A 12943-nucleotide genomic window follows, 5' to 3' on the forward strand; every position below is an offset into this window, starting at 1 on the left:
TAGATTCAGTTATAATCTCTAATATTCCACTTATTAAGACATACACATTGTGCCTATAGTGCCAGGGAGAGGTCTTCTGAATGACTACCCTGTTTTCATTTTGAAGATACTATGACCCTTTACATGAATCACTGATCCGTTTTTGTGTTAACTACTAGAAAGTTCCAGGCCTAATGTGCAACCCGTCTCCAGCAGGTGCACAGAACACTCGGCATGTTTTCAGTGTGCTCATCTCACTGCTGACATCATCTCCTATTCTTATCCTCATTTTCCCTCTGCTCTATTTTCAATCAGTCATGATTTATTTTATTTTTTACTATCATATGCATTTTAACGGGAGATGAAAACAAATTGAATCCAGTTTCATTATCACCTAGTGCTGTCCATCTAATTTAAGTAATTTTGACTTTAATCAATATAATCATGCTGAAATAATTTTGAAGGTAATCTTTTGATTGATGGTATATTATTCATAAATCAAATAGGAAATGTTAATATATAAAAATAACAATTATAATAGAGAACTTAAGGGAGAGTCTGTATTTTAATCATTTGCTTAACAAATTAGAAATATATGATAAAAAGCCGGCGCCATGGCTCACTAGGCTAATCCTCCGCCTTGTGGCACCGGCACACCGGGTTCTAGTCCCGGTTGGGGTGCCGGATTCTGTCCCGGTTGCCCCTCTTCCAGGTCAGCTCTCTGCTGTGGCCAGGGAGTGCAGTGAAGGACTTGGGCCCTGCACCCCATGGGAGACCAGGAGAAGCACCTGGCTCCTGCTTTCGGATCAGCGCGGTGTGCCGGCCGTGGCGGACATTGGAGGGTGAACCAACGGCAAAGGAAGACCTTTCTCGCTGTCTCTCTCTCACTGTCCACTCTGCCTGTCAAAAAAAAAAAAAAAAAAAAAAGAAATATATGATGTGGGGAGCAACTGGGAGCAACCCGGACTAGACTGAGTTACTGGAATTAAGACTTATTCTATGCATCTGCTCTCCCACAATATGGCGCTGGGAGAGGAGAAAACAGCTTCTACGCAGCTGCCTCTTGCCAACTTGAGTGATGACCTCCAGGAGCTGATCCTGCTCCTGATTGGAGGAGAGCAGCATACTCGGCGTGTGGGCAGCCGAGTTGGGATTGGTGGAGGAGGACTATAAAGGAGGAGAGAGACAACATGCACCAGGAACACCTGAGGAACACCTGTGCAGCCCCCGAGAGAGCCGGCCGGTGGTGTGCTGCTCCCCCGCGGAGGTGGGGAAAGTGGCAGGGGGAACCGCCCTTCCACGGAGGTGGAAGGGACGGTAGCCAACCCGGGAAGAACCAGCAGCAAACCCGGGGAGGGCCGAGCAGACAAAAGAACAGCGCAGGGTCCTGTGTCGTTCCTCCACGAAGACGGGGAGCGACAATATGATACAAGAGAATAGACAAAGGGCATAATTATATTAATATGACTCAGAAAATATTTTAATTAAATGGATATATATATATATATATAGATCTCTACCACTGGATATTTTTGATAACACTCAATAGACCAGCACATTTAATTATTTAGTAAAGTCAGTATATGCTGTTATAGTTCTAGTTATAAGCATTATGCTTATATGAGATAGCAATACTTTTGTATACATGATTTTTAATCTTTAATTTAAAGAGTAATGTCTTTCAAGAGAAACATAGAAAAAAGCTAGAAACACAAATTTTCAAAAGATCTAGCACGAATGCCTTACTTTATATTTCTACCAAATCGATTCTGAAAATACAGTTTAAGAAGCAAAAAGTGAATGTTAGAATAAAATATGAAAATTGCTCTGCTTCTAATTTGAACAAAAGTTATGGTCTCTTAAAATTACTCTTGATTTAATATTCTTTCCTTTCATGCATAATTATTGTGAGAAATACTTCTGTTTTTAATCACAGTTTTCCAGAAGAAAAGAGTTTAGTAATGGTTTAGGCTTTTAAAAACAGACATTAAAGTTTCAAAAAGACATTTCACTTCTTGGAACAATGTTTATTTGCAAAAATAATTTTAAAACAATAAGGACTTTAGTATTCTCTACTATTTTAATAATTTTATTTTCAAAGTAAAACGAGCGCCATGCTATTGGATTTTCAGTAAACTTTTCATTAGTTTCAGATGCTTGTAAGAGGAAATATATTGTTGCTCATGAAATACACAAAGTATAATTGGAAATTATTCAGTGTATTCCCACTATTTGATGTTTAATTAATATTGTTGGAATGCCCTATGGTACCCTTAAGTTAATAATCAACAAATGATTCAATCTGTACTTAACAGAGTGATGGACTTTAGTAAATCAATTCTACTTATAGGTGCTGACAATTCCCAGGGAACTAATGACCCCAAAATTATTCTTGTCATTGTCTTAAGTTGATGTAGTAAGAAATGTAACTCATATTATGAATTATTTATTTTTTGAATCCATAGGCATAAATTGACAAGCTAATGTGAATGACAAATTCTATCGTTAGCCACACGGACTTCATTCAGTGTTCATCATTTCTGTGTGTGTGATGGCTTTCTAAATGGCAGTGCATTGATTTTCAAGATCAAGTCTTTAGCTAAAAGGAAAATTATTATATCAGACTTAAGAATAGAATCACATATTACCATGGATATTTTCTTCAGGCCTTAAGAATCTAGTGTTCTCATTTAGAAAACTTTATAACAACCCAAACATAATTCACTTATTCAAGTTTTGTTTTATATATGTTTACATAATAATAAGTATTAGCTTTTCATAGTCTTGCCTTTAAATTGAAATGCTTCAGAATTAAATTGTATACTGACTCTACAAGCATATTAATATGAGAGAGAACTAAAAAGAGATAATGAGAAAAACAGTAGGAAAGAGGGAGCTTGAGAGATGAAGGGAGAGCATTTCCCAAGTTGATTTTGTGATACATGTTAAATAATAATTATAATAATCTTGGAATTTTACATGCATAAAATTCAAATAACAAGTAATATGATTATTGTTTGTGTCAATTCATTTAATTTTTTCTTGTCAAGATGCATAGAGGTACTATATATATCATATAATTTATATATATATATATATATATAATTGGACATAGGACAAACAAGATCCATATATTATAATTAAATAAAAGATTTATTTATTTATTTATTTGAGAGTCAGAGTTACAGATAGAAGACGGAGAGACAGAGAGAGGTCTTCCATCCTCTGGTTCACTCCCCAAATGGCCGCAATGGCTGGAGCTGGGCCAGTCCAGAGCCAGGAGCCAGGATCTTCCTCCAGGCCTTGCACATGGATACAGTGGCTGAAGGACTTAGACCATCTTCCACTTCTTTCCCAGGCCACTAGCAGTGAGCTGGATTGAAAGTGGAACAGAGAGGAATCAATTAGCACCTATATAAGATGCTGCTAGCACAGGCAGAGGCTTAACCTGAGGCTTTACCTACCTTGCCATAGAGCCACGCCTACTTGGCTTCTGATCCAGATTCCTGCAGATATGCACCCTGGAAGGCAGCAGGTGATGGTTCAGTAGCTGAATTCCTGTCACCCGTAAATTGAGTGCAAGCCTTCTGGTTCTGGCTGGGCCCTGTTGTGGCTGTTATGAGCATTTTGAGGGTGAACAAGTAGAAAGAAAATCTCTTTCTGTCTCTCTGTCCTGGGCACTCTGTTTCTTTGCATGTCAAATACAATACAATTTTAAAAATTAATAAAAAAGTTGACATCATAGTAAATAAATGTTGGTTTTATAACTGGCCTCTACATATTTGCCAGTGTTATGTTGAACTCTTAAAATGACATGTTTTCCATTATAAGGAATAGTACTTACTATTTTAAATAAGCCTTAAATAATCTGTTTTTATATATAGTTTTTTACCTGTAGTCAGCCATATTATTAAAATAGAAAATTCTAAAATAGACTTCATATTTTTAAATTGCATGGTTTTGTGAGTCGCCTGATGAAATCTTGTGCAGTCATGTTCTTTCCCACCCAGGATTCATACCTTAGTCCAGCATGCCCACATTGTACGCACTACACACCATTCGTTACTTTGTAGGTCTCTTGGTTACCAGATCAACCATAGGTATATTGCAGTGTTTGTCTTCAAGCCATCCTTAATTTACCCAATAATGGCTGTAAGTGCAAGAGTGGTGATGATAGCAATTTTACTACAACATGTAGTTAGAATTGTTCTATTTTTTATTAGATACTGTTAATGTAAACCCTATCATAGATATATATGCTTAGGAAAAACACACACACAGAGTTCAGTATTATCTGGTTTCAGACAAGGACTGGGGGTCTTGAAATATATCACTCATGGATAAGGGAGACTTCTACATTAAAAAATTAATAAAACACAGTTGTGAAGCCAGAGCCATACAGTAAATAATTAATAAATGTAGAATTGTTCATATTTTAAAAATTCTATCAGTATCAGTTTTGGTCAATTGTGTTTAAGAAATTTGTCAGAACTGGCATTGTGACCTGGCAGGAAAGCTGCCACCTGTTGATGCCAGCATCCCACATGGGTGCTGGTTGGAGTCTTGGCTGCTCGACTTCCAATCCAGCTAGTCACCTGGGAAAAGGAGTGGAAGATGGCCCAAGTTCTTTGGCCCTTGTCACCCATGTGGGAGATCCAGATGAAGTTTCTGGCTCCTGGCTCTTGACTCATAACTTTGGCCTGGGACAGTCCTTGCCATTGTGGCCAACAGGGATTTGAAACAGAGGATGGAAAATCAATATCTCTCTCTATTTCTCTCTCTCTCCCTCTAACTCTGACTTCTAAATACATGAGTAAATCTTTTCTTTTTAAAGGAAAGAAATTTGTCTGCCTGATTCTACTGTTGTTTGGCTCACATATTATTGGTAAAATTTAGTTCTAAGTCTTATTGTTCTCCTTTGAAGATAATATTCTGTAACTAGTTTTAAGAAATGTTTTCTTTGCCTTGGATTTTCAACATATATTATATATGCATATTATTTTCTTTAGATACTTGTAGATCATATATAATTTTTGTATTTGTCAATAGACCTATCTGTCTATAGATAGATCTTTATTGAGTCAATCTATGACTCAGTACTTTGATTACTTTTGGAAAATTCTCTGCCAGTAATTCATCAAATACTGCCTCTATTTCAATATTATTATTCTTTCCTTCTGGGACTTTGGAGATAATATATTAGGTCTATTTATTATGTTCTAATACTTATCCTCTTTTCTGTATTATTTATCCTATTGACATTTATTTTATAACAGCATTTCTCTGGTGTATTCTTCATATTTTTATTGATTAATGATTGCTATTTTACAATCCACTCTAATATAAATATCTGGTTTGTCCAGTTGGTCCTCAATGTAATAATATGTCCTTATGAGAATGGAGCAGATAGATTGAAGACCAAAGAGGAAGATGGTGATATGATGATGAAGCAGGGAGATAAAGGGCAATGAGATGTGGAGACACAAACCGAGGATTAAAGGGAGGTTATAGAATCTGGACAAAGTAAGCAAATAGACGCTTTCCTAGTGACAAGGAAACTGTAGGCCTGCTGACAATTTTATTTCAATCCAGTGAAACCGATTTTGAACTTCTGCCCTCTAGAAATGTAACAGAAGAATTAACCAATAAGTTTGTGGTAATTTTTGGCAATTATCATAGGAAACTACTAGAATACTTTAATTGAATGTTGAACTTTCATCATAAAATATTGTAAAGGCTCTGAATGCTACTTTGCTCTATAAAGAATTCAATCTTTTGTATTCTTCTTATTGTCAGAATAGTTATGAGGATTTACCTTGATTTAGTCAAGACCGATGCATTTTTAGGTTGCCTTCCTCTCCTATACAGACATGCAGTGTCCCATTTCAAGGCCTGTGGCTTTAACAAAGTTGCCTTCTCTTTCTGGGAAGTAGTCATTTATTACATAAAATCTGCAATTATTCCCATTATTAAGGATACAATTATTACCGTTTTAATTCTTTTCTTCAATTGACCCTGAATTACAAACCAATTTGAACATAACAAACATTAATATCTGGGATACAATAGCAAAATTGGTCAGTTCAATGGCAATTGGGTAGATATTATGAAGTCACTTATATCAACATGCTTTGAAATCTTTTTCTCTGGATTCTGAAAGATCAAAATATTTGTCTTCTTGGACTTTATTACAGATACAATTATCATGTGGTTCAGTTGTAGCCAACAGAACATTTAGAGGTTTCCTTAGAGGACTTGAATTCTGAAGAAACAGATGTCATCTCAGTAGCAAAAAGGCTTTTGGTCCTTTCCAGTCATCCAGCCTGAAATAAAGGTTGATCCCATATCGTGACTCTTTCCTTGACTCAATAGTGCATCGCAGAGCTTATCCACAGATTTCATATGTCATAAATCCGATCAACCTCATATTTCTTTAAGTTAGTGAGTAAGAACAGGAATATATTCTTTGGGATAGGCAGAAGAAACAACTCAATTTGCAGGTAGAAATTATATAAATATGTAGATATAATGAATCTATTTGAGAATATAGCTTTAGCTAAGCCTAGAAAACATAGTCGTTTCTGATGGTGATGTTAGGAAGTGATAGAGATGTATGCTTGGAGCCACATGAAGCATGAACATAGTAAGGAATGTGTAGGCTGAAATGGAGGTGATATGATGGACATTTATTTGAGAAAGGCTGGAAGCAGCTTATTGTCATATTTTAGAAGGGGCTTGATTCTTATATAGCTGAATATCTTGTTAATATCAATAGGATTCCCAGGTCACGGTATCAAAAAAAAAAAAAACATCATTAGGATTCCATGGAGAATTTTAAGTAGGTATATTTATAATCTGGGTTTCAGAAAAACAATTCGTGTGAAAAAGGGATTAAGGAAATGACTATGGCAAGGGATTTATGCTATTTACCTATCTCAAGATTACTTTCCTCAGGCATTCAAAAACTGTATATTCAATGATGGAATATATGTGTGTGTGTGCATGCATGTGTGTATAAGTCTTCAGGGATGGAAAAAAACATACTTTACAAATATCCATATGACATGTGCCTTTGATATTTGCAAAATGATTCCTATATCTACATTCAGTCACAAAATATAAAATAACACGAGCCCTCCTGTTAAGAATGCCAATGCCTTTAATTTGTTGCAATATTTTTTTTAATTTATTTTTTTTTCTTGACCTGTAAGACCTTCAGTTCCTGAACTTCTGGGCACAAAGCAAAAGACATCCATTCAGCTGAGCTTTCAGTAATTGATATGTTAAATAAAAATGACCTTCGACTGTTAACATTTTGTTTATTTTTTATAATACATATGCCCTGGGGCATTTCATAATGAGTGTTGTTTTAGAGTATCAGATATGAATAAACAAAGCAAGTAATTTCTTATTGCTTCTGAAAGTAAATTTGTACACGATGTAACTCTAAGTGCTTTCTTTCACCTTTCTCTGGCCAGAATATTCTGGGATTTCCTCCAGGATAAAGATTAGCTCATTGGGATTCATGCATCTGTCACATCTGGACTATCTCAATGGAGCCTCGTCAGTGGGCTGAGGCCATGCAAAGGTTGCAGATTTCATAAAGTATGGCAGCCTGCTCATATTTTGCAGCCAAAAGCACAAGAATAACGCCCAATTCTCTACTTTCTAGTGCTGGATTCTGGTGTTTTTATTACTCCCACCAACATTAATTTCAAAATAATCAGGGCAAATTTCCATCACATTCAAAATCATTCAACAACCCTGTGCAATGCAAGGAAAAGGAGACCTATGGCTTTTCCATTAGAATTGTAGCTTTTGAACAAAGTTGATGTGTTGCTTATGTGACGAGATGGCAAAGCTATAAGAAAAGATAGAATGGAAGTAAAGAACAATCAAAAATACACTGAATCTGCCTGAGCATGACATAACCTTGAGAAATCTTAGATTTTCTTGTCCTACCTTTCCTCTAGAAGAAGGATTGTCTGGTTCTTAAATGCAGAAGTTTGTGGAAGGAGGAAAAAAACGTAAATTATTATATGTTAGACAATAGGATGTTTTAAAATGAAAATGTGTTATATTTTGCTGACACACTACGTATAAATATAGAAGTTGACATAGATTTGCAGAATTTTCCAAGTAGGTGCATTTTACACTTCAAGACTAAATATATACTTAATATATCAACATAGATAAATATTTACTAAGGTCTATTTGATAATATACGTGTGGGTATTAATATGTACCTTGTTGAAAGTTAATTAAATTAACATTATCAGAGAAATAAAATTATCTTTTTGACACTTGTTATAATTCTAGCCACCAAACTAATAGAAATCTGAATTTGCTGATTCATTTAATTATCACTATAATATCAAAATTTGTTATTGATTTGCAAAAGTAACATGTTATAAAAACAAAACAATGATGACATTTGTGAGATGAAATTATTCCAAATTTAATAAAACATGATACAAGGATATTTTCAATGGTTATAGCAACACCAACACCTTACTTTTTCATAAATGTCATATTAAAATTTCAAAAGCAACGTAATGCGTCTAAAGGATATCTAACTTTTAACATACTTCTACAGAATACCTTCATTAACAAAACCTTTATCTGAAGTTCTGAAAAGTAAAAATAAATAAAATTATATTGCTTTAATATAGTTTATAATCTACTTTAGGATAATGGTGAATGACACTTTAATTGAATGAGTAGTAATAAAATTTGGCTATCGTAACATATAATAATTCTTTGGTTTTTGTCCCTGGCAGTAATGTTCTTGGCCATCAGCAAAATCACTGCTAACTATACAAATTCTTTTTTAGTTAAACCTAATGGTAATCCTATTACATATAGAGAATTATTATTTCTGTTTTACAGATGAGGAAACTGATAACTGAGTCCCAGAAGGATTGTAATTTTTTTTCTTTGCTTACAGAATTAATCTGCTCCCATGGCATGTAAACATAAGCTCTGTGGTTGTTTTTGCCCCTTATTTCTCCTTGCTTAGCATTTTGAACTCCTTTGTCCTACCAAACTAAATTCCTTGCACTTGCACATATGGTGTCTTGTGGTATCTGTGCCATTGGTTTTGCTATACACTCTGACTTGAATGTTGCTTTCTGCCTTGTCTACTTATTACACATACTAATCTTAATCCTTCATAGTGAACTCTCATATCACCTGCATCAGCAAGGCTTTGCTGCTCTTTGACCATCTGACCATCTTCCCCGTTTGTTGCTGCACCACTCAAAACCTATGTGTATTCACATGTTTTAACTTATCCATCTGCCCCCACTGTCACCAGAATATAAATTCTTAGAGAATATGCTTGTATATATTTAGTTGCTTTCCTTGGGTACAGCACATAATACACAATGCAATAAATGTTTATAAAATGATGACTTAACAACTGGCTTGATAGAGGAAAGAATTATAACCAAAGGGGCTGAGATACATCTATTTCATTCATTCATATCCTTGGCTTGGGGGTTAAAATCTGAGTGCCTTACCTAGTAAAAGCTCACTCATGATGTGGCATCTGCTGAATTCTCTGTGTCCACTTGAGCTATTTACTCTTTTTTTAATATCTTTTTTTACTTAAAAATTTCTATAAAGGGAACAAATTCCATGTATTTCATATGCAGTTTTAAGAGCATAATGATAGTTCCTACCATATCCCCTTCCCTCTCCCCCTCCCTCCCATCTCCTCCTCTATTTCTTATTTTTCTTTTAATTTTTACAATGACATAATATTAAATTATTTTATAATAACAAGCTTAACCCTCTACTAAATAAATAATTATTCATGTAGTAAGTAGGAAAACCATAGTTCCTCAAGAGTATAAATAAGGGCTATAAAGAAAAAAAAAGATTTATTTATTTGAAATGCAGAGCATCAGAGAGGGCGAGGATGGGAGGTATGGCCTTGAGGGCATTGAAAGAACCTTCCATCTACTGGTTCACTTCCCAAATGGCCACCACAACCAGGTCTAAGTCGAGCTGAAGACAGGAGCCAGGAACTCCATGCTGGTCTCCCACATCCGTGGCTAATGCCCAGGTCCTTGGGCCTTCATCTTCTCCCTTCCCAGGCACAGTAGTAGGAAGCTGGGTCAGAAGCAAAGGGCCAGGACCCAGACTGGTGTTCCAGTAGAGTATGCCAGCACTGCAAGTAGAAGTTCACCCGCTGTGACTCAATGCCCAACCCCAAGTACTGTTAGTTACATGTTGTTCTACTGATGCCAACTCGATGGGAGTTTCCTAAATACACCATCTTTATACACAACATTGTGCCTTTCTTCTCTTGTTAGCCTGGTAATTTCGTCTACTGCATCCTCCCATGTGAAACTCGTGCTCTAAAACTTTTACCACTGCTCTGAGCAGCTTTCCCCACCTCCATGCCAACACCATCTGTGATAATTCAGCTCTTAATGACCTATTCTATACTGCTTTTGTTACTTGCATCAAAGTTAATTTTACTTACCAATTATTTTTATTATTTTAATTGGCATATGAAATTCTACACATACATGTCTGCATTGTGCACATCAATCTCCTCAAACATTCGTCCATTTTTGCTAGTGGAAAGATTCAAGATCCTTCCTTCTACCTTTTCTGAAATACACAGCACGTTGTCATTGATTATCAATAGATTGTCTTCGGGGCAATAGAACACCATAATTATTTCTCCTGCCAACTGTAGCTTAGTACCCACTGATCAAACTTTCCCCATTCTTCAAGTCCTTTACTCCACTTAGCCTATGGCAACCAATACTCCCAATATTCTGTAAGATCTGTTTTTTTAAATTACACATCTTTGTGTATATGCCTTATTTAATTATTGTAATATTTTCCAGTCCCAGAAATGTTCTTACAAAAACATTATTTTATTCTTTTTATGGTTGAATAATATTCCAGTGTGTATATATTCTACATTTTCTCTGTCCATTTATCATTTAATGGACACTAATGTCAATTCCATAACATGACTATTTTCAACAGTGCTGTGATAAATGTACAATACAAATCTCTTTTCAACAGAGTAGCTTCAATTACTTGGGAAATGTATATATAGTAGTATGCTTTATTTCTACTCTTTTAGAGAAACCTCCATACTATTTTCCATAATGGCCAGGCTAATGTACATTTCTTGCAACAGAGTATGAGAGTTCCCTTTCCTCTTTATCCTCAGGGACATGTGTTGTTTTTTGTCATTTAGTTAATAGCCATCCTAACTGCGGTGAAATGATATCTCATACTGGCTTTAGTTGCCTTTCCCTAATGTTTCATGATGTTGAGTGTTTTCTCATCTGTCAGCCGTTTTTAAAAAGATTTGTTTGTTTGAAAGTCAGAATTACAGGGAGACGGTGAGACAGAGAGAGAGAAGAGAGAGAATTTTCTGTCCACTGGTTCATTCCCCAAATGGCTGCAATGGCCAGGGCTGGGCGAGGCTAAAGCCAGGAGCTTCATCCGGGTTTCCTCTTGGGTGAAGGGGTCCAATGATCTGGGTCATCCTCTTCTGCTTTCCCAGGTGCCTTAGCAGGGAGCTAAGTGGGAATCCAGCTGATGCCTACATAGGATTCCATTTCTACAGGCAGTGGATTAACCCACTACACCACAGTGCCCCCAATCATTTTCCCTTTTTTTTTTTTTTTTTTTGACAGTCAGAGTTAGACAGTGAGAGAGAGAGAGAGAAAGGTCTTCCTTCTGTTGGTTCACCCCCAGATGGCCGCTATGGCTGTCCTCTGTGCCAATTCGAAGCCAGGAGCCAGGTGCTTACTCCTGTTCTCCCATGCAAGTGCAGGGCTCAAGGACTTGGGCCATCCTCCACTGCCTTCCTGGGCCATAGCAGAGAGCTGGACTGGAAGAGCAGCAACCGGGACAGAATCTGGTGCCCCAACCGGGTCTAGAACCCTGGGTACTGGCACCACAGGCAGAGGATTAGCCTAGTGAGCTGTGGCACCGGCCTGTTTTCCCATTTTAAAATCAGATATCAGATTTCAGATTTTTTATTTGCTATTGATTTTTCACATTCTGTGAGTTCATGCCTTGAATATGCATAATTATCAAATGTGTTCTTTCATTGTGTATGTCATGTCTTCACTCTGTTGGTTGTTTCCATTGTACAGAAACTTCTAAGTTTGATTTCAGTCCCTTTTGTATATTTTTGTTTTCCCCAAGGGAGTGATTTTATCATGGATTAATATTCCTTTCCATTGGTCAACCTGTCCATTTTTGTTCTAGTTATGGGCTGTGTTGATTATAACATCCCTGTAGTGTGTCTGGGAATCTGGTATTGTGATACCTACAGCTTTGCTTTTGTTGTTTAATGATGTTTTAGCTATTTGAGGTATATTGTGTTTCCATATTAATTTTAGGATTGTTTTTTCTAGATATTAAAAGAAAGTCCTTGGTATTTTGATGGGATCACATGAATCTGCAAGTTATTTTGGATAGTGTGGACATTTTGATGATGTTACTTCTTCAAATCTATGAACATGGAAATATTTTCTATTTTTTGTGTTTTCTTCTCTTTTTCTCTTTAATGTTTCTGATTTTCATTGTACAGATATTTTACATCCTTGGTTAAATTTATCCCAATGTATTTATTTTTTTGTGGCTGTTGATAGTTCTTTCTCCACCATGGCATTGTTAATGTATATAATTATTGTTAATTTTTGTGCTAATTTTATATCCTGCAACATTGGCAAATTCTCTCATGAGCTCCAAATGTCTCTTAGTGGAGTCTTTTGGTTCTCCTATGTATAGAATCATGTCATCAGCAAACAAAGATAATTTGACTTTCGCTTTTATATTTTGTAGCCCTTTGATTTTTTTCTTGCCTAATGACTATGGCTAACACTTCCAGAACTATATTGCATAGTAATTTTGAGAGCGGGCATCCTTGTCTGGTTCTAGACCTTGACGTAAATGCCTCCAGGTTTTCCTCCATTCA

The 12943-nt window shown here is 36.1% G+C and overlaps 1 protein-coding gene across 1 annotated transcript in view; it reads left to right on the plus strand.

Annotated features, from left to right (window-relative positions):
* Nucleotides 1-12943, plus strand: part of CNBD1 (cyclic nucleotide binding domain containing 1) — a 506061-nt gene that overhangs the window by 462525 nt on the left and 30593 nt on the right. The gene's annotated exons all lie outside the window — the stretch shown is intronic.

This window comes from Oryctolagus cuniculus, chromosome 6, assembly GCF_051225735.1.
Source record: "Oryctolagus cuniculus isolate XC-2025 breed Fujian yellow rabbit chromosome 6, ASM5122573v1, whole genome shotgun sequence".
NCBI lineage: Eukaryota > Metazoa > Chordata > Mammalia > Lagomorpha > Leporidae > Oryctolagus > Oryctolagus cuniculus.